This window comes from Fundulus heteroclitus, chromosome 1, assembly GCF_011125445.2.
Source record: "Fundulus heteroclitus isolate FHET01 chromosome 1, MU-UCD_Fhet_4.1, whole genome shotgun sequence".
NCBI classification, from domain to species: domain Eukaryota; kingdom Metazoa; phylum Chordata; class Actinopteri; order Cyprinodontiformes; family Fundulidae; genus Fundulus; species Fundulus heteroclitus.
Genome location: NC_046361.1, coordinates 5054899 through 5078509, shown reverse-complemented (window position 1 = coordinate 5078509; position 23611 = coordinate 5054899). Strand labels below are relative to the sequence as shown.

Here is a 23611-nt window from a genome sequence, read left to right as displayed (position 1 = left end):
TTTAATACCATCCTCAATGTTTTTTTTAAAGATAAATGTATGAAATATGCTGTCAATCTTAAAATGCCTACCAATTGGCACAGATGGGCTAGCAAAGCAACACAAGTCAGTCAGATAAACACAAAACAAATGAACGTTTTGCCGAGTTAAAACAACAACGAAAGAACCAGCGGTACTTCATGAAACATGTCATCTCAACGCACTTTACAAAGTCAAATTCAATCATATTATACATATTAGGTCAGAATGTGAAAGTAATCATATTCTCGAATATAACAGGAACATTAACTGAAACTCAAGGACAGATCTTAGCTGAGCAGTGACAAGATCAAGTACACTGTGTTCAAATTGCAGAACTACTGTACTTGGTCCTTTCGTTTTTGGCAAGAACATACTTCCAACTGTACTTGCCAAGTACATACTTACCAAGCAAACAAGAACTTACACTTGGGTTTTGAGAACCCATGTGTAAATTACATTACGGCCCATGTAATTGTACATGATTGTTCAATAAAGTTTTTAAAACACGAAAATCTTCCACCTTTTTCAGCACAGACTAAAGTACACATTGTGTCTTCTGTGGTTCTTACAGAAATTAGAAGAGTCTGTGCATGTTAGAGTGCTTATATTCTGAAAAATGCTTGGTGCATATAAACATACGTCATGATGAGATTGCTTGATTTTGTGCCAATATAAACAATGTATTCAGGTTTTTTTTCTTGTTCAATCCAAACACATTTCAATCCGATCAAGAAATTATGTACATGTAAACATAGCTATTGGCTGACAGTGTTGATCTGAAGCTAATAAAGACAGGATATGTAAAGAGGAAGTGTGTCAGCTGAGTATATAGTGAAGCTGAGGGTTTCCTTGCACCAGTTGTAGTCCAGTGGATTGAGTGTTCTGACAAACTGCTCAGTAAGCCTCAGTGAAGCTATGTGGAACCGACAAGAGGGGAATCATCAGTTTTTTACAGGTTTTATCTGTAAGATCATATTTTCCTTCTTCTCTACTTGGCTGTTTTTTTCTCATTTTCCTGATATAAACACAGTTAATAATATAGTCTATATGAAATCTCAAAGTATTATATTAGCAGAATAACAGTCCAAGTTTTTTTCTTACAGTTTCCTTAATTTTGACCTCATCTTCATTTGCTGTAGGTGAGTTTATCATTTCTTTCCCATTTCAATTCCAAAAGCACAAAAAATATATATTTTTTTCTTTTCAGAACATCAACATTAATAAGACAAATCTTGTTCTTGAAGATCAGCTCAGGTTGGCAGGTCCTGGATCGACTCAGTGCTCTGGAAGAGTTGAAGTCCACCACAAGAATACCTGGGGAACGGTCTGTGATGACGGCTGGGGCAAAGATGACGCTGAAGTGGTTTGTCGAGAGCTGGGCTGTGGTCCGGCCCTCAGCGCACCATCTTCTGCTCATTTTGGTCAAGGAACTGGTCAAATCTGGCTTGATGATGTGAACTGTTTAGGCAATGAAAACTCTTTAACCAGCTGTCAGCACCGAGGGTACGGGATACACAACTGTGGACATGGTGAGGATGCAGGTGTTGTCTGTTCAGGTGAGAAAAACTTTTAGTTACATTGACGCTCAAAGTAAAAACATGCTGCAGATAGTCCTAGGTCTTGGGCAAAAAACTCAACACTTTGATTGGAAATACATTTATAAATGGTATTTAAAATTTTCAAATTAAATGTTCAAACATAACAGTCTAAAGCTATGTAAACACAAAATGAAAGGTAGTGCTAATGTATAGTGTGTTCACTGATCAAAAATTATTGAATCTGTAATCTGCGCCCACAACCCAGGAATCAACAATAAGAGCTCACTCATAAGGAGCTGTTTTTTCTGTGCATCTCTGAATTCAGTGGGTAGTAACACTGTCCACAAACTTGGAGTATTATTTAATATGGTGCTGGGTTTCCAACCATTGCTTTCACAGAAGAAAGTATGTTTAGTTCTTTATTAGATGTTTGTCCACAGTATCGATAAAATTTAATTACTACAAAGAACATAAATGAAATGCTCAAACTGTTGCAGAAAAGAGAATAAAAAACATTTTATTTAGTTGGTTATACCATTTTAATGGAGACCATGTCAAAAGAGCATGTAGATTGTTACCAAATGATGAAAAAGCTTCACGAATGCTTTTCTTACACCAGTAGACTAAAATATCTGCTAAGACTAACATTTATTTATTAGCATTAGATTTTAAAGCGCTGCTTGGTTCTTTATAACATTTGGCTGAAGGTATTGAAAGCTACATTGGAAGGTCTAAAGACCCACCTACATATGTGGAGCCAAAGGCCGCAGACCTGGATGTAGGTTTAGCTAAGTAAACTAAAAGAATATTACACCTGTAGCAAGATTTTTGATTAGAAGTATTTTGTTCTTCATTAAATGTGTTTCTAAAGCAAAAATCTATAGTTTATCTCTGTTTTGTTACCAGCTTTTGTGATCAGATTGAGTGGATCAACCTCATGTTCTGGAAGAGTTGAAATCTACACCAGCGCATGGGGAACAGTCTGTGATGATGGCTGGGATCTAACTGATGCTCAGGTGGTCTGCAGACAGTTGTCCTGTGGGACAGCTTTAGCAGCCACTTCGTCAGCTGTTTTTGGTGAAGGAACTGGTCAAATCTGGCTTGATGAGGTGAACTGTTTAGGCAATGAAAATTCTCTAAGCAGCTGTCAACACCGAGGGTACGGGATACACAACTGTGGACATGGTGAGGATGCAGGTGTTGTCTGTTCAGGTGAGAAAAACTTTTAATATCATTGACACGTACAGGAAAAACATGCTGAGGATAGTCTTAGGTCGTGGCAAAAAAAAAACAAAAAACTTTCAGCACTTTGATTGATCAATTAAATGGATAGGTAAAGGATAGGTAAAGCACTAAGTTAGCAAATTTGTCATTGCTTCTTCGCAGTGTCATGTAACTAATAAACGTTATATTACATTTAATAAAAGCCAGATGTCTGTGTACACAGGTAGTAACGTCCCACCAAAATCCAATTTTACCTTGATTTACTAGATCATGTGTAAATGTGACTGTATTGTGCTCAGCACATGTGTAAAAGCATGGTTAGTGGTAGTGCCATTGCATTGCATCAATAAAGTCCTGGGTAAAATCCTTGGCTTGGGGTTTTCAGCATTAAGTTAGGATGTTCTCCCTGTGCATGTGTGGGTTCTCTCAAGGTACTCTGCCTTCCTCCTACAGTCCAAAGATATGACTGCTATTGGAATTGTTCTCTCTAAATTGACCTTAGGCATGGCTTTGTTTATGCACGAAGGTTGGTCCTGTGTTACCTTTCGATTATCTGGAAACCTGTCCAAGGTTTCAAGGCTGTAATTATGCCACCTCTAGCATAATTACAGCTGCTGATATACTCCTTCAATGCAGGAATGGACAAGTAGGTATCAACAATGGATGTGCAAAGCTTTTTATGTCAAATGTTGTGGGGCATTTCAGGCTTTACCCTGTACCTCTTTACTGCAATCACTCTGTGTAAAAGCCACTGACAAAAAAATCCCGAATCAATTGCCACAATCTGAAACTACTTTTGGCATGTTGCTACTCTATTTACAACAGCAATCATGCTGCACTTTATACTACAGAGGTATGCTTAGACTAATACTTTTTTACATTTTAAGCACAAACCTCCATGTACTTTATTTGGGATTAAAGTTGATGGATCAATGCAAAGTAGGGTGTTATTGTGAAATGGAAGAAAAAGGAAAACATGATTTTCAAAACTTTCTGCTAAAACATTTTTAAGTACACTGTCTGGCCAAATAAGATTTTAGATTTTAACAAAGCAAATAGGTCCAAGCCTTCTATTGGATAATTATTGCATGGGTATTAATCTTTCAGCAGACAACAAGTTATTTAACCCAAGCAGATGCAACGAGTAGCTCATTTCTTAAACAACTAGGTTGAAAGATACATTCTTGTGAATGACCAGGTTACTCTATCAATTGATTTTTTTCCCCCCAGTGTTATGGCCATATTCCAAGATGGTGTCATAATGGTGTTTAGCTTTTTGTTTTTGTGGTTGTTTTGTTTTGTGTTTAGCCGATCCCTTAAGTATTTGGCCAAATCAAATTAAAGAAAAAATAATAAAGGAGACCCTGCATACTGAAAGTCAGCATTTCCAAAGTCAGATCGTTTCCACATGTTCAATGTAATAGGACCTGAATGGATTTGGAGTGAACAACTGTGTAGCAGTAAGAAAACAACTAATCAGTAAGGGTAACCAGAAGAAAAGGCTACAGTTTGCAAGAGAGTATAACGATTGGACACTGAAGGTCTGGAAGAAGATCTATCAATTGATTTTTCCCCCCCAGTGTTATGGCCATATTCCAAGATGGTGTCATAATGGTGTTTAGCTTTTTGACACACATGCAAAGACACTCACAGGAGATAAGTAAAAGTTTAAAGTCTTTATTTACAATGAATGAATGCTGATGGGATGCAGGTGCATCAGAGCACACCTACTGAGATTCACTTTCCCGCTTCATGCCAACATCCCATGAATGCTGAAAGGAACAACAATCTTTTCGAACCCCCCACACCACCCCCATTGACTGCCACCAGGCGGTCCAGAAGATGTAGAAAGAAGGCAAGCTTCATACTCCATATTAAGTGAAGGGTCCAAAATAACCGAAAGATGGTCATTCAGACCATGACCCTCCCAGTCGACGAGGTACTGGTAGCCATGACTACGATGACAGAGGCTACAATACGTCTGACCATATAAGCAGGGAGCCCCTCAATGTCCCAGGAAGGTGGAGAGGGGTGTGGATAGAGGGCACAAGGTTCTAGAATGGAGTGGCTTTATTTGAAATGTGTGGAACAAGGGGTGGCTATGAAGAGAGGAAGCAATATGAAGGAGGACTGATGATGGAAGTGATCTCATAAGGACAAATAAACCTGGGGTAAAGTTTTTTTAGACATATATTTTAATGGAATATCTTGATAAAAAATTGACCGTACCCTGTTGTGGTTCTCTCAGGTTCTTTACCTTAAAAGTGGTCTTATGTAGTCTTGTCATAATAAAAACTCTTTAAACAGAAATTATACTTTAACATATTGAATCTAACAAGGCAGAGGATGTTTTCAGTACTGGATTCTGTTACATAAATCAATGCGAGACAGGCAGATTTCCAGACACGAGAGAGCGTGCCCAACTGTCTGTTACGTCAGCTTATATAGTTGAGCGAAGCCTGCTCAAGAATTGGTTGATTCCTCTCATGCGTCTTTGGGATACGTGTCATGATTAGACTGAAAGACCCTGGCTCCAGCGATATTTGCGTGTCCATTCTGACCCCAAAATAACGGTCCATTTGTTTATGGATGCCACATCTGTGAAGTCTTTGGCATCCATGGGTTATCTGCTTGTTTCCCTGGTAACTACTTTGTGCAGCTCTAGTTTCTGGGGTGGCATGATTATTAACAATATCGAGCAGGGAGACAAATCTTTTGACCTGGTGAGTATTGGGGTGCTGGAGTTCTTTTGTGATCAGCATTGCACGGCAGGCCAGGATGTATTCCTTAATGTGTTTGGAGCTGGATGACTATCAAAACCGGCAATTGATTAAAGCAATAGTTCATCTCATACCAGGGTGGCAGGGAAACTTGGCTGAACAAATCCAATGAATGAGTCTGGATTGAGCAGAGCAGATGATGGGACATAGATTCTGTTGGGGGACTGGTAACTGGGTCTGGCTCATCTTGTTGTGCTTGTGTGATTATGTCCTCAATGTCCCATGTGACAGACCAACTGAAAAACTGGGTGAAAGCATGGGAGCAGGCAACTCCTCCTCAGACTTTCTAGAGTATTGGTATGAGAGGACATTTGGTTTTACATTCTTGGAACCTGTACAATAGGAAATGGAGAAGTTAAATTGGGAGAAAAATAAGAACCACTGGGACTGAGGAGAAAAATAAATAGGCCAGCTTACTGTGATAAGTTCAAAACAGCACGAGATGTTCAGAACTCTCCAACCAGTGATGCCACACCTCCCAAGCCAGTTTTATGGCTTTAGAGGAGTGCTGTTTTTAAGGAATGTTCATGGTCACCAATATCATAGTTGTGCTTAGCAGGGGAAAGAGGGCGAGAAAAGAAGGTAGAAGGAATGCAGTTGGTTATCCGAAGGTGATTAATGAGATATGACTGCCCCGACCCCTTTGTCCGAAAGATCCACTTCTAAAATAAACTGTTGATGAGAGTTGGGCTGAATGAGGACTGAGGCTTCAGAAAAGTTCTGTTTGAGATAGAGAAAAGCCTCATCAGCATCTGGAGTCCAAGTGAATGTGGTCTTACTGGAAGTTAGTGCAGTTAGAACAGCAGTTGTTTGACTGTAATTTCAGATGAAGCGTCAGTAAAAGTTGGCGAATCTGAGTAATCGTTGTAATTGTTTGTGGTTGGTGAGAGCGGGCAAGTCTAACACCACTTTAATCTTTTCTGGATCTGAGCACACCTGTCCGACCTCAAAGACATAACCAAGGAAGGTGACGGCTTTTACAAATAATTTGTTCTCCAAGAGATGTGAAAGGACCAGACGGACATGTTTCTTGTGCTCAGAGGGATTCTTAGAGAAAATCAGTATGTCATCAAGGTAGACAAAGACAAACCGGTTGAGGAAGTTGTGGAGAACGTCGTTCAATAGTGCTTTAAAAAAAACAGGAGCATTACATAAACCAAAAGACATAACCAAATACTCAAAGTGCCCCAAAGAGGTACGGAAAGCCATTTTCCACCCTTGGTTTGTGCACACCATGCTAGGCATTTCTGAGGTCGGGATTAGTGAAGATGGTGACGTCATGGATTGGTTCAAAGGCTGAGGAGATGAGCAGTGATAGATATTTGTTTTTTACTGTAATCTAATTAAGACCACAGTAACCAATACATTAGGAACTGTCTTTCTTGCCAACAAAAAAGAAGCTCATGCCTTGGGGTGAAGATGAACGACGGATTATGCCAGCATTTAAGGAGTCATTAATGTATTTCTCAATAATTTCCAGCTCAGGATAAGGTTAAGGAGACGGCTAGAGGGCAATGTGGCACCAGGAAGGAGATTAATGGTGCAGTCCTAGGGACAATGAGGCGGCAGAGAGAGAGAGTGCTCTTGACTTGCTATATACTTGTTTTAGATCCAGATATTCCGCAAGTACATTAGAGGGATCAGTGGGTTTGTCATCTTTCTGGAATAGCGGGAAGTAGACTTGGAGGAATGGCAGAGATGTAGAAAGTGGCCAAGACTTAACTCTAGATTTGGACCAATCGAGATGTAGGTTATGTTGAATGAAACAGTCATGTCCTAACACAATGGATGAATTGGCTGTGGGAAAAACATAAAGAGGTTGGTTCGTCCAACAAAGCTAGTTCATTTTTAACAGGGTAATTTAAAGAATGAAAAAATGCCCTCTTTAAAGCACTGGAGTTCCACCCAGAAGGAGTTGCCAAAGTTCTAAAGTCTATTGAGAAATAGCAGAATCATTTGTAGACATATTTTGGAGTGCTATGTTTTTTGATCCAAACGTAGAATTATGTTGATTGGAGGGAGTTCTAAGGAATTGTCATGGGCCTAAATGAATGACTGTTGTTCTGCTATAGTTTCAGAAAGGTCAGATCAGAGACCTAAAGCTGTAGCTTTCTTAGAATGTTTAGTGATGAAGCTTATTCCAGTTAAACTTTATCCTAAATAAAACAGTACTATATAAAAAAATATGCAAAAATAATAATTTTCACAAAATAAATACAGAGGGTACTTACTTACAGTATGTTGAACAGTGCAAGTTACTTCTAGTGAAGATATGCTACATGTTCATTTGCATTTACAATACCACAGCAGGCTCAGCAGACATAAAATAGCAATACACTCATTGTAGAAGCATTACTTTACCATAAACTGTCTGGGTGTGTCTCTGTTTTCACATGTTTGGTTAACACATCCTTGTTCTTCATTTTGTGAAGCCACCAGAGATCGGTTATTACCCAAGTACATATACCAAAGTGTAACTAATTCCAAGTCACTGCTGCCCCTAAAAATACTTTGTGGCAAACTTTAAACAGGACTTCTTATGACTTTCTTTCTATAATGGTTTTCTTCCAGTCTTTCTTCTATGAGGCTCAGATTTGTAGAGTGCATGGCTGATTCTCAAACCTAAGCTCTGGGTCTTTGCAACTCCTCTAGAAACCCTGGGGCATCTTGGCTGTGTTTCCAATTAATACTCTCACTGCCCAACCTGTCAGTTTAAGCAAGGGGTTCTCAAACTGAGAGGAGGCATGACAGGGGGCACGGGAACAGCCTTGCCTCGCATCATAGAAAAATCTTGTTAAAAAAATCTTGTTGGGATAACAGCAGCATCTACTATTTGGTCTGTAACTGCAATCTTGTAAATCGTAAATTTTGGCAATATTTTCCACAAATTCTACATTAATTTTCACTGTTATCCAGATGACACCCAGCTCTATTTATCCAGCAAACCCACCTCCTCACTCCCCCTGTTGTCCCTTACTAACTGCTTACTTGAAATTAAAGACATCAAACGTCCTTAAACTAAACAGTGATAAAACCAAACTCCTCATCATCGGCACCAAATCCACCCTATCCAAAATCAATAGTTTCACACTACCCACTGACAACCCCTTGGTTTCCCCCTCCCCTCAGGTCAAGAGTCTGCATGTCATCCTTGATTACTCCCTATCCTTTCAGTCACACATAAATAACATTAGCCGGTCTGCATACTTCCACCTACGCAACATTAACCGCCTCCATTCCTCCCTCACCACTCACACTGCTTCTATCCTTATCCACAGCCTCATCACCTCCCGTCTTGATTATTGTAACTCCCTTCTTTTTGGCTTCCCTCATGAATCCCTCCATGAACTCCAAGTACTTCAGAACTCAGCAGCTCGTGTCATCACTAGACCCCCTTTTTTCATCATATTTCCCCTGTCCTTCTGCAGCTCCATTGGCTCCCAGTTCAATTACAATACAAAAAAATGTAAAACCCTTCTACATACGTTGAAAGCCATCCATAAGCTTGCTTCTCCATATCTATCAGACCTCCTTCACATCCCCACCTCTTCCCGCTCCCTCAGATCCTCCTCCTCCATCCATCTCATCACTGTACCCCCAGCTCGACTCATCACCATGGGGAGAAGAGCCTTCAGCCGCTCTGCTACCCAGCTCAGGAACTCACTCCCACCTGAGCTCTGCAGAATTGACTCTCTCCCCATAGTTCAAAACCCACCTGTCCCAGCTTGCTTTTTTGTAATTACACTGTTTGTTTATATTTTTCTGTTCCCTGTATTTACAGTTTTTATTTTTTATTGTCTGTAAAGTGACCTTGAGTGTCAAGAAAGGCGCTGTTAAATAGAATGTATTATTATTATTATTAATTATTATTATTATTATCCTCAGAGCATTGATGTAGTGTAGCTATGGAGCATTGATGTAGTGCTGCTATCAATATCTGTGGACAGATAATATTCCTGAAAGTGTAATAGTCCAATGCCTCACCTTGGAGTGTCAGCAAAGTGTGGACAGACTGGTCTCAGGTGCATTGGGAGGTGCTACCCCGTTCTTTTCCTCAAATGCAGGGATATATTTACCATGTTAAAACTTTTGATAACCTATCCAAGATCCCAACTTCCTCTCTTATTCTCCTCCAGGCAAAGTCCTGTACTGTATATGTAGTGACAGCTTGACTGATCATACATAATAGGAGGGATCCTTCCATCCTGTTGAAAAATCCTCTACATCACATAGCACAATGTGTCACTGATTGGTTGACGCTCCACATCCATCTACCGTCTGCCACTTGATATGCTCAAAGCTCAAAACGTGTCACACCCAATGGGTGAAACACGTCACAGAACCTCTTAAAGTTTTTAGAACCACATCCACCACAGACTTTGCATGTAAACCAGATGCCCCTGATGCTGAAAACGCATTCGGTCTGAACACTTCATAACACGTCATCTTTTCAGGGAGAGAACGTGCTGTATCTCCATGCTGTGAACATTTTTGTTTCAGCCTTTGTTTTGACTGCATATATGTGTCAAACTAAAAAAAATATGCTGTTGTCATTGGTATATAGTAATAACAAGCGTGTGTGTGTGTGTGTGTGTGTGTGGGGGGGGGGGGTAGTAACAAAAACACGCTGATTACATGTTTAGGTGCAACCCAACAGGCACAAGAAGGACATGGCAGCAAATCAAGATGAGATATAAAAATATAATCTCTAAGCTATTATGTTTAACCTTAACCAACTAAAGCATTCTCTGTCATGAACCAAGCCAGAGGGACCCAGTATTCAACCAGACAAGACAGGAATATTTTAAGAAGGTTTATTTATGGATAGGTCGTGGGTTGGAACCGAGATGACAGAAATAATAAACAAGGAGAGACAGAGCCAGTAGTCAATAACGGTCCTAAGTCAAAAAGCTGCGTAATCAGAAGTGCTGAATAGTCCAGAGGCAGAACGGGTTGGGCAAACAGGCAGGCAGTCAGAATCAGGCTGGGATCAGGCAAGCTCAGAAATCAAGAGGCAGAACAGGTCTGGTATCACAGGCAGACAGTCCGATCAGGCAGGAAAAACAGTTGATACAGGGGTCAGGCTGGCTCAGATATCCAGAGGCAAATCGGGTCGGTATCAACAGGTAAATTAGAAATAATAACGCTGGAAAAGACTCACCAATTGGCTTGTAATGATCTGGCAGAGAATGGAGGAGTGAAGCAGGTATAAATAGGGGAGTGAGCAGGTGAACGGAGTAGAACTAATTACAGGAAATGGGTGTAGTTGATCTGAGGAAGGGTGGTGATGAGAGGTAGAGCTAAACTGATTGGTCGACTGGTGACAAGGGAGTGACTGAAATGTGAAGTGAGCTGACTGAATAAATGGGTGGTGAAAACAGATTAACTAAAACACAGTTTGAGAACAAATCAGGACAAAACCAAAATAAAACAGAACTCAAACTATGAAATTCATTGACTATATTCAACATATGTAATAAATGATGGGACAGTGTGAGTTATTGAAATAACTAATATGTTCCTTAATTTTTTCGCTTTTTTGCCATCGTTTAACTCTGACATCCATTCATTTTAAAAAGTAGTTTACTGTAGGTGTATACTTCTGATTGGTTTAGCCAATCTCACTTTTACATTAATCATTTATCTTGTATGTTTATATATTTAAGTTGAAGTAAATGTGGTCTTCATATTATGTACACCTAATAGCACTTGAACATGGTCGCTCCCCACCGGTCTATTAAACTCCCCTAAGTAGCTTACCACTAAAAACAGCCTCTAAATATGACTCTACTTTAGGGTTTAGCTAAACCATTTATTCTAATATGGCAGAGAAATGCAAGTTTCAGCTGAACCATTTGCTCTTCATTCCACAAACTCCAGTAGCAAAAGAGAGAGAACATAAGAAATCACAAGTCTGTATTTCCTCTTGTCCCTCCTCTGGTAGACAGTCCCTACCATTTAGGCTCAACCCCAAAGACTGGGGCTGCCTCCGTTCTTTGGCTCCATTTGAATACCCCTTGGGGGTTAAGGGTAAGCATGCGGAAGTGCATCAGTAGCTAGGATCAGGAGCTAGGACCTATAATTAAGGGTATTTTTGATGGAGCCTCCGTCATCTGTAGAAAGAATGTGTTGTCATGGAGATGTTATTTGTTGTACAACATGTGTTACTCTGTGGGTGTCTTGAGCTGGCTAAGTGAAAGCGGACATCTAAATCACAGGGATATTTGTTCCATTAAGAATTCCACACACTATAAATCTAAATAAGCCAGCTTTAACCTTTACCAAAAGACTACTCAAATTAAACAAATCATAACAGTGCCAATATCTAAGTGAAGAAATGTGATGAGAAACAGGACACTTTTCACTGCTAATAGTAGCTGTGTCTGAAGGGACTGAAACAGAGCCTTCAGCATCCCTATGGTCATTTCCCTGTGTAATGTACTGTTGTGAGCCACATTGTAATGGTGCTGTGTCCAGGCTCAGGGATCAGGAAGCAGGACTGCAAGGGGTACAGCATGTCCCCGGGGAGGTAATTGCTGTACAATTGCACATTTCAGTAACTGCACATGAAGAGAATATTAGCAAAGAAATTATTACAGAGGGAAGCACATTGCAGTGGAAGCCAATAAGCCACTCCTGAACCGAGGATGTCAAAAGTTTCTTACCCAGGCTAAAGAGACAAGGAACTTGACTGTTTCTCAATGGTCCAAGTCCTGTTTTCAGATGTAAGTAAATTTTGCATTTCATTTAGAAACCAAGGTCCCATAATCTGGAGGAAGAGTAGAGATGCACAGAATCCACATTGCTTATGTACAGTGTGAGTTTTACACACTCAGTGATGGTTTGGGGTGCCATGGTATCTGGTGGTGTTGGTCCACTGTGTTTTCTGAAGTCCATAGTCAATACAGCCATCTACCAGGAAATGCTGGAGCACATCATGCTTCCCTCTGCAGACAAGCTGTATGGACATGCTGATTCTATTTTCCAGCTGGACTTGGCATCTGCCCACATTGCCAAAAGGTACCAAAAGCTGGTTCAGTGACCAGGGTGTTCCTGTTCTAAACTGAACTCCATAGAAAATATTTGGGCTGATGTCAAGAGGAAGTTCAGAGATAACTGTCACTCACCATGTGGTTTGAATTGATCTGGCAGATTGCAGAGGTTTGTGACAAGACTATATAAGGGAGTGAGCAGGTGAACAGGAGTGAAGACTAATTACTGACATGGGTGGAGCTTATCAGGAACAAGGAAGTGACTGGAAGAAAACTGACACTGATTGGATGGTGACTGGAGAAGAGGAGTGACTGGGTGTTGTCTACGAGGTGAGCTGGCAGATAGCTGGCAGGTGAACTGAGTGACTGATTAAAGGCTGGATACAGAGAAGTAAACAGAGCAGGCCAAGTGAAGTGATAATAAACAAAATCAAACCACAATAAAATCCAAACTAGACCATAACCCAAAACAGAACCAAAACCTAACACTAAACAGAACACAAGCTATACCAGAAACCAAACAAGAAAGAACCCGAAACCAAAACTGAGCTTTAAAGCTGGAGAGTTTAACTAATAGATCAAAATAAACAGTCAAAACAAAAACCCAGATCCTGACAGAGCCCCTCCCTCAAGGACAGATACCAGACATCCTTTAAACAAGACAAATAATAAACAAAAACAGACTAGACCGGGTGGGTGGAGGGTGGTACAGGACGGAGGGCTTCCTGGGAACCTCCCCGACGTGTCAGGTTCTCCAGCGGACGTCCCGGCGGACGACTTTGGCGTGTCAGGTTCTCCGGCGGACGTCCCGGCGGACGACTTTGGCGTGTCAGGTTCTCCGGCCGAAGGTCCCGAAGGACGACCCCTGCGAGACAGGTAATTCGGCGGGTGTCCTGTAGGACGGCCCCGGTTAGCAAAGATGTCCGGCGGCCGGTGGCGGAGCAGGTCTCTCGGAGACCGGTGACGGAGCAGCAACCTCGGAGGCCGGCGGCGGAACCTCCTGGGTTGCAGCGTCTTGGGCCGGCTGCGGACCCTCCTGGGTTGCAGTGTCTTGGGCCGGCTGCGGACCCCCCTGGGTCCAAGCGTCGCAGACTGGCGGCAGAACATCAGCAAAGGCCAGAGGTCTTGGAACATGCACACCCACGCAGACTCGGGCCGTGGCGTGTGCAACAGGAACCTCTGTGCCCGATGTTCCGACATGCACCATCTCCGCACCGGCAGCAGCAGTGCACACACCCACGCAGACTTTGGCTGTGGCGTGCGCGGCAGGAACCTCTGTGCTTGGCAGCGCGGCGTGCATCACACCTACGCAGACTGGGGCCGTGGCGTGTGATGCAGCAGCCGGACTACTGCTGGGTGGCACAGGGGAAACCCAGCTGGGCGCTGTCAGGCCAAGTTGTGAGGCAGGGACCAGGCGGGGAATAGGCAGAGGATGATGTTCTTCACGGAGGATGAACGGGATCTCCGCCAGGATCGTCTCCGTGTCCAACCCCTCAGGCTTTCTGCTCAGCCTTCGAAGCACTTCCACCTGAGCAAAAACCCTCTCCCATATAGCCTGATCCTCCTGTAGTCGGGTCATGGTGGGAAAAAATAAAAAAAGGAGAGGAGAAAAGAAAAAAAAAAAACAACGTACTTGTCTGGCGATGGGTCCGGTTGGGCCCGATCAATCTGTCTTGAATCAGAGACAGAGGGACCCAGTATTCAGCCAGACAAGAGGTTTTAAGCAAAAAACAGGATTTAATAATAAAACAGGGACAGGCAGACTCAATGATCAAAAGGGCAGTCCAAAATCCGGTACACTAAAGGCAGTCCAAAATAGGCAGAAGTACAGACAAGGATAAGGCAAACTCAGAATATCACAAGGCAGGTCCAGGTCAGAAAAACAGGTAAGCAATCATTCAGGGCAAGAAAATCAGGTTTAGGGATCAGGCTGGCTCAGAGTCAAAAAGTCAATCGGGTCGGTATCAACAGGGCTATCAGAAATACAACGCTGGATAAGACTCACCATGTGGTTTGAATTGATCTGGCAGATTGCAGAGGTTTGTGACAGGACTATATAAGGGAGTGAGCAGGTGAACAGGAGTGAAGACTAATTACTGACATGGGTGGAGCTTATCAGGAACAAGGAAGTGACTGGAAGAAAACTGACACTGATTGGATGGTGACTGGAGAAGAGGAGTGACTGGGTGTTGTCTACGAGGTGAGCTGGCAGATAGCTGGCAGGTGAACCTAACACTAAACAGAACAGAAGCTATACCAGAAACCAAACAAGAAAGAACCCGAAACCAAAACTGAGCTTTAAAGCTGGAGAGTTTAACTAATAGATCAAAATAAACAGTCAAAACAAAAACCCAGATCCTGACACTTTATTTCATTTATGTCTTGCCATTCTTAGTTAATTCCTTATGTTAAGCCTTTATTCATTCCTGGTACTCTGTTTGTGCATTTAGTTTGTTTCTCTTGTGTTAGTGTTAGAGTTGTTGGCCATTGTTTAGAGTTTAGCTGCTATATGTGTGAAACGCACCAGACAGAGATCCAAATAATTCAGGCAGACAAGGTGCTGCCCTTAAATGGTTTATTGAATAAAAAGGGTGAGGGAGTAGACACACGTGGTTCCCAAATCATTGATCACAACTCTCCTGTACTTATGTTTCCCAGTTTTTAATGCTCATGCTGGCCCCATGTCCTGGTCACTTCATACCAGAATTGTTTGTCTTCAGTTTCCCTAATTAAAAAATTTCCTTCACATCTGTACCTCCATTCTGGCTGCAGTTGAACCAACTAAAAACTAGTCTAGTCTTGGCTGTTTTTTTTAGTCGCTCAGTATGAATTTGTTTGCTAACTTATGCATTAATATTTTCACAGGAAACGCATCACATCATAAATATTTTTTTGCTAAACAAGATATTGTTATAATTTCTGTCTATTTTTCAGGGAGCCTTCCAAAACCGACCATCTTTGTAAGCCCTGTTGCTGAGCTTACCTGGGGTCAACAAGTCAGCATCACTTGTGCTTCTGCAATTCAACTTTTAGATGGGACTTTTATTCTCCAAAAGACTTCAGACCCATTCAGAATGAGTCAGTCATCTGGTTCCACCTCTGCTACCTTCAGGATCCCTAAAGTGACCCTTGATCATCATGGAGAATTCCAGTGTCAGTATGAGAAAAGGATTTCAAGCCGGACCTTCACCTCCGTCCTCAGTGACTCTGTCCATCTTTCTGGTATGTTAAAATAAATTACTCGTAAATATTGAAAAGTCATCCGTGTAAATAATTGTTAAAAGCACCAATTAATCCCCTCATCCACCAGACCCTCAAACTCTGGGAACATTCAGAATGGCTCAAATATACAAAATTTCCCCCAAAACTTTTTTAGAACTATGCAGTAAAATTAGGTGTCACTCAATTTAATTATTTAATGTCTAACCATGAACTCCCCAAATGTGGCATCTCCATACATCATGTGTATGTTGAGGCACTGGGTGGCATATTCTCTTCTGAAAAAGATCCACAGTTCATTCAGGGAGTGAGTTTTTACTTTCTCCATCTCTGATACAGAGGAATGGCACCAGTGCTTGTATGAAAAAAAAAATAGATAAAGTTAGGATAAAAACTCTTTTTGACTGAATCTCAATCAGAGACTAAAGCTTTTTCTTTTGCTGCACTCTCTCAATCAATTAAAAACAACCACAAAATTTAAATGTAACTCGTTTCAGATCAGTCATTGAAATTAGGCCTTGGGCCAGAATCTGTACGTTGACTTTTCGTATGAACTGTCAGGGGGCAGCTTTCTTGCACCGGGATAAGTTGCTACACATAGTAGTGATCTCAAAACACCAATGTTCCCACGTTTTCACTTGCACATTAATAAATTAAAGCCGATAAAAAATATAAACTGTTGCGCTCCGGTCCAAGAGGTCACGTGATTCGATTTTTGCTGCTCAGCCAATCAGATCGCTGTATTTTCAGCTGCGCGCGTTCAACCACATCATCTTGGCTGCGCCCGTAAGGTGTTGTAAACATTTGTTTCCAGACGAAAAAAGTCAAATAATAGCATTTTGTGGCGCCAGTTGGAAAAGATCCTTATGGCAAGGAAAAAGAAATAGCCCAGACCATCCATCATCATTCATTTTCTAACACGCTTATCCCTGCTGGGTTTGTGAGGGGTGCCGGTGTCTATCTCCAGCTGTCAATGGGCGAGACGTGGGGTACAACCTGGACAGGTCGCCAGTCCATCGCAGGGCAGAAATAGCCCAGACTTTTACCCAATTTACTGTGATAGCAACAAGACCTGCTGCGCTAGGATAGCACAGGCGTGCCAAACAACCTATCCATGGCAGAATTTGTATCTCATGTGTCGGGAGAGTGTTTGAAATCAATAAAACTTTTAACTTCCATCTTTGTGAAGTCTAAATATTTTTAAACATCACATTCTAATAAAATTAAACAGATTTTTTTGAAACTCCTAATTCATTGTTCTATTTTTAAAAGCGACATATCTCGTTTTCTTAATATGGTTAATATCTCTATATGGTTCTTAGTTGAATTAAAATCTTATTAAATCTGATAATTTTGGCCGTACCTTTATTCAGTGTTCATTTGATCACACGTGAAATCAGCTTTATATGATCCATTCATGCGGGTCTAGCTACCGAAAAAGAAAAAGACGAACAAGTAAACAGCTGTGATGGACTCAGGAAGGTGGATTTTTGGTTTCAGCAGACAGACATGCGACAAACTAATAACATAAAGCTAATATTTTCGTGACACATCTGGAAATGACCACAGAGCCGTTTACTTTCTCATAACGTGTTATATTGAGTGATCAATCGAGTTTTAACAGACATAGCAATCCTTTATGATAGCACTAACAAGTGTTACATTTTCATTTTTTTCACACTAACTGAACGATAATGTAACGACACCATTGCTATATTTCGTTAAGAAAAGTAAAACATCTTAATTTCCACGCCTAATAGGTTGGAAATGAGGCGGAGTTAACTGGATTCATTCTTCCAGCTGAATGCACTCCCGACGCAGGGGATCCAAATTCTGCCGGGGATAAGTTGTTTTGCTGTGGTGTCCTAGCGCAGCAGGTCTTGGTGATATCACAGTAAATTGGGCAAAAGTCTGGGCTATTTCTGCCCTGCGATGGACTGCCGACGTGTCCATGTTGTACCCCGCGTCTCGCTCATTGACAGCTGGAGATAGACACCGGCACCCCTCACAAACCCAGCGGGGATAAGCGTCTTAGAAGATAAATGATGGATGGTCTGGACTATTTATTTTTTCCTTGCCATCAAGATCTTTGCCAACTGGCGCAACAAAATGCTATTATTGAGCCTTCTTCGTCTGGACACAAATGTTTACCACTCTTTACAGGCGCAGCCATTATGAACGGTTGAACGCGCTCAGCTGACAATACAGCGATCTGATTGGCTGAGCAGCAAAAATCGAATCATGTGACCTCTTGGACCGGAGCGCCATAGTTTAGATTATTATCGCCTATAACTTATTAATGTGCAAGTGAAAACGTGGAAATATTGGTGTTTTGAGATCACTGCTATGTGTAGCTTCTTATCCCGGTGGAAGAAAGTTGCCCCCTGACAGTTCATACGAAACTTCTTAAGGAGATGTCCTACAGATTCTGGCCCACGGACTAAATGTTTACATCCAGAAGCATATCTGGATACTTGATTTTCAAAGATTGTTTAGGAGCTGTATGTTATCACAATATTTTGTTCTCTTTTTTCCACAGTGCATCTGCTGAGGCCCAAAATTTCCCTGACATCCCCAAATGTAGGGGTGGTCTGGGGACCTAAAGAAGCAGAGGTTACCTGGGGTGACCGCTTCTCCTTCACTTGCTCCATTAACCCAAACCATCCTCAGGGAAAATTCTCTCTCATCTTCTCTGGCTCCAACATAACAGAAACCAAGCCAGCAGTCAAGAGCTCAGCTTCCTTTAATTTCCCAATGGCTGCTTTTGAACACCAGGGCAACTACAGTTGTGTGTATGTGGTTTCACAGTCTACACGCAGATTCAGTTCTGCTGAGGCAGTACCTATTCGTCTTGTCATTAAGGGTAAGTAGCTATATATGTATAGTTATGTTTAATGTTACTGATATAATGAAAAAAAAATACTTGTAAATAGTGTGGGAGATTACTTTGATTAAAAACCGTAAAAAGAAAGATGACACGGAAAAACAAAGTCTCTCTGTTCGCCAACTGGAGAACCCATTTATTTCTTATAGCCGAACGTACAGACGGGTGCGAGCTAGAGTTCTGATTACAACATAGTGTACATGCATTTTATATCCCACAGATGGGTGTGTGTTACAAATAAGATTCTACGTGCATCCATTGGTCCACGCCGTGACCCAGCAGTGTCCACGTGCTTCCAGCCTCCTTTGGCAGACATTGGTTATATTTCTGGGAACAGCTCCACAAACGTTGAAAAACAGACAACCTTATCTTGTCAGTTGACCTCTGTTTGGGTCACACAGGATGTCATGTCCTGGTCAAATTCTGGACTTCTGCTCCCTTCGCCTCGCTTTCAGGACAGACTTCAGATGTTTTCCAACCCCCTGCAATAGCGAAAAGTCATCCATATAAATAATTGTTAAAATTTACTCTGTTTGTTTTGATAAAAGTACCTCAAACCAGTGAGTGCCTTCATCCACCAGGCCCTCAAACTCTGTGAACATTCAGAATGGCTAAAAAATACAAAAGCTCCCAAAAATTTGTTTATAACTATGCAGTAAAATTAGGTGTCACTGAATTTAATTATTTAATGTCTAACTATGAAATCCCCAAATGGGGCATCTCCATAAATCATGTGTATGGAAAGTTCCTGGTGGAATATTCACTTCTGAAAAAGGTCCAGAGTTCATTCAGGGATGGAGTTCATACTTTTTCCATCTCTGATACAGAGGAATGGCAGCAGTGTTTGTTTGAAAAATTGAGATGAAGCCAGGATAAAAACTCTTTTTGACAGAATCTCATTCAGAGACTAAATATTTTTTTCCTTTTTGCTGCACTCTCTCAATCAATTAAAAACAACCACAAAGTTTCAGTGTAACTCGTTTCAGATCAGTCATTGAAACGTTTACATCCAGAAACGTAACTGGATACCTGATTTTTCAAGATTGGTTATGAGCTGCATGTTATCACAATATTTTGTTCTCTTTTTTCCACAGTGCATCTGCTGAGGCCCTACATTTTCCTGACATCCCCAAATGTAGGGGTGGTCTGGGGACCTGAAGAAGCAGAGGTTACCTGGGGTGACCGCTTCTCCTTCACTTGCTCCATTAACCCAAACCATCCTCAGGGAAAATTCTCTCTCATCTTCTCTGGCTCCAACATAACAGAAACCAAGCCAGCAGTCAACAGCTCAGCTTCCTTTAATTTCTCAACGGCTGCCTTTGAACACCAGGGCAACTACAGCTGTGTGTATGTGGTTTTACAGTCTACACGCAGATTCAGTTCTGCTGAGGCAGTACCTATTGTCATTAAGGGTAAGTAGCTATATATGTATAGGTATGTTTGATCCTATAAATCCTAGAGGAAAATAACAAATCCTTTCATCTTTCAAAAACAATATTATTAGCTAAATATGATGGCAAAGAAAACCAGAGAAAATAAACAATAGTTTTCAAACATAAAAGAAAATAGCTACTATTCAAACCAACCTGATCTTTTGGGAAAAAGTAATTCCCCTTCAACCTGAGAGTTTTGATATGGTAAGCAATATTACAGTAAATTGGGCAAAAGTCTGGGCTATTTCTGCCCTGCGATGGACTGCCGACCGGTCCATGTTGTACCCCGCCTCTCGCCCATTGACAGCTGGAGATAGGCACCGGCACCTCGCGAACCCAGCAGGGATAAGCGTCTTAGAAAATAAATGATGGATGGTCTGGCTATTTATTTTTTCCTTGCCATCAAGATGTTTGCCAACTGGTGCCAGAAAATGCTATTATTGGGCTTTCTTCATCTGGAAACAAATGTTTACCACTCTTTACAGGCGTAGCTATTATGAATGGTTGAATGCGCTCAGCTGACAATACAGCGATCTGATTGGCTGAGCAGCAAAAATCGAATCACGTGACCTCTTTGCCCGGAGCGCCATAGTTTAGATTTTTTTACTCGCCTATAACTTATTAATGTGCAAGTGAAAACGTGGAAATATTGGTGTTTTGAGATCACTGCTATGTGTAGCAACTTATCCCGGTGGAAGAAAGTTGCCCCCTGACAGTTCATACGAAACTTCTTAAGGAGATGTCCTACAGATTCTGGCCCACGGACTAAATGTTTACATCCAGAAGCATATTCGGATACTTGATTTTCAAAGATTGTTTAGAAGCTGTATGTTATCACAATATTTTGTTCTCTTTTTTCCACAGTGCATCTGCTGAGACCCAATATTTCCCTGACATCCCCAAATGTAGGGGTGGTCTGGGGACCTGAAGAAGCCGAGGTTACCTGGGGTTACCGCTTCTCCTTCACTTGCTCCATTAACCCAAACCATCCTCAGGGAAAATTCTCTCTCATCTTCTCTGGCTCCAACATAACAGAAACCAAGCCAGCAGTCAACAGCTCAGCTTCCTTTACTTTCCCAACGGCTGCCTTTGAACACCAGGGCAACTACAGCTGTGTGTATGTGGTTTCACAGTCTACACGCAGATTCAGTTCTGCTGAGGCAGTACCTATTCGTCTTGTCATTAAGGGTAAGTAGCTATATATGTATAGTTATGTTTGATCCTATAAATCCTAGAGGAAAATAACAAATCCTATCATCTTTCAAAAACAACATTATTAGTTAAATATTATGGCAAAGAAAACCAGAGAAAATAAACAATAGTTTTCAAACATAAAAGAAAATAACTACTATCCAAACCAACCTGATCTTTTGGGAAAAAGTAATTCCCCTTCAACCTGAGAGTTTTGATCTGGTAGGCAATTCACTACTGGGACGGTTCATTACTCTTCTCCATTTTCTCCATTTGTGGATAATAGTTCTGAGTTTGGTTTGTTTGAGTCCCAAAACAAAATTTATCAGACCTTTTTGCCTGCTTCATGTTGTCTGACTGGTTCTATGCATCTGTATATCAATTGAGTGAGAAAACACAAAAGCAAAATAATCTGATAAATTACATAATTTAACAAAAAAGTCTGTGTCATAATTTGTACTGGTTGTTGTTGGGCCTCAGTGCAGAGAGGCAGAGGCAGCGAGACGTTATTGATGGACTTAATGAAAATCAAAATTCACAAAAACACTGGAGGATGCAGGAGCCAGAGCAAAAAACAAAATGAAGGTCCAGGAAGCAAACGAGGCCAAGCTCAGGTAAAGTGACAGGAGGCAAATAGTAGAAATCAATAGCAAACGGAAAATGAGAGGATCTTAAATACTGGGAGGATGAGAGCTGGAACAATGGTAGGGGTTGATTGACTAATTCATGGCAGGTGTGGACAAGGAGCTGGAGGATAAACTGAGGAGACAGAGAGTGGCAATGGGCTGAGAGAAAGCAACAGGGGAACAAAGAAGAGAATAAATGTAACTGAGGATAACTAGACACAGGGAATAAACTATAGACTTTACAGATGTGACCTGAAACAAGGCTTATCTAATAAATATAAGAATCACAGGAATGACCAGGGGAAAACTTGATAAAAAGGAAAATAACTAGGATAACTAAGAAAAGACTGAGCTATAGAAAATGTACTGGATATAGAACAGTTGAGTTGTGTGGCAGATGATTATCATCTCATATCAGTGCAACATGGCAGCATACCGAGTTTGGGGCAATTGCAATAAATCAAACACGTTTAGAGCAATGAGCTGATCAGTTGGTGTCTCTCCCAGGCTCTTCACAGATGCTGCTATACTCACTATCTGGTGGAATCCTGCTCCTGGTCCTGCTGGTGTTTCTAGGAGTCTGCCTGGGCTGCAGAAGGAGACATTGCACTAAACAGCCTCGAGCATCTGACCAAAACCAAAGTTTGTATTCATCAAGAAATACACGTTCCTTATTTAGAATAAGCTCATTGCTATCTTAAGGTCTTTATTCACATATCCTCTTGTTTTAGTTGCTACCCAGCAGTTTAACACACAAGACCATGAGAATGATTTGGACGACTATGAGAACGTTGACATCATGCTCTCAACAAAGCAACTGGAGGTGGACAAACAGTCAAGTAGTGATGATGATGATGATCACGATTATGAGCAAGCAGGCCCTAATTTAAGTCAAATCTGTGTTGGTGAAGAGGACAACAAAGCAGAAGAACAAATATATGAAGAATATGCGGAAAGCTCTGAAGAGGAAGAAAGTGACTATATGAATGTTAGCGTACCATGGAAAGAAAATATGGTGCAAAATCAAATATGTAAAAATGCGTATCAAACAATGAAAAATCAATACCTGTAAAAGCTAACTGCACTGAATAACTGGTGTTAAAAAAACCTATCTAGTCTATGGTCAGATATTTACATATTCAACGTTTTAAATATATATTTGTTTTTCTGTCATTTTAAACAGGCAGAGATTCTATTCTAATAGGACTGTGATTTTTCCAGGGCTAATAAACTCATTCCCATAAGTACAGAGCCTGGACCTAGAAGTCAACCTAAAGGCTCCAACATCTCAGGGTCACTGTACGCCATGCAAACCCCACGCAGACTTTGCGCCTATATTTTAGCTTTTACACTCAAGTGTACCAATTTCCTACATTTCTTGTGACAAATTCCTACATTTTCCACACTTTCTATAAGCAGAATAAAGCAGGGGAATGAATACTTGCAAGTTTGCTGAGCTAGTTGACCAGTGTAACCTACATAAAACAGTTCAAAGTGAAGACTTCTTCCCACTGGGATGTTTATAGTCTAACACAGCTTGTAAAAAAATAAGCTTTGTGTGACTAAAGTCAGCGCAAGTATGTTGGAGCTTTTAGTGAGACAAGAACAAAGCTTTACTCCCCTCTGATATTGAATTTAAAAATCGTTACCTTCCTAAAATAATGGCCTGAGTAATTTTTTGCCAATTGTTATTTTTTGTTGTT

The 23611-nt window shown here is 41.1% G+C and overlaps 2 long non-coding RNA genes across 2 annotated transcripts; both read left to right on the top strand.

Moving 5' to 3' along the window:
* Nucleotides 1–900: 900 nt before the first annotated feature.
* Nucleotides 901–1495, top strand: LOC118566824. Its single transcript, XR_004933334.1, has 3 exons — nt 901–985; nt 1125–1160; nt 1266–1495. It is a non-coding gene; the product is annotated as an uncharacterized LOC118566824 (long non-coding RNA).
* Nucleotides 1496–15332: 13837 nt separating this feature from the next.
* Nucleotides 15333–22544, top strand: LOC118566809. Its single transcript, XR_004933307.1, has 3 exons — nt 15333–15777; nt 20956–21279; nt 22416–22544. It is a non-coding gene; the product is annotated as an uncharacterized LOC118566809 (long non-coding RNA).
* Nucleotides 22545–23611: the final 1067 nt, after the last annotated feature.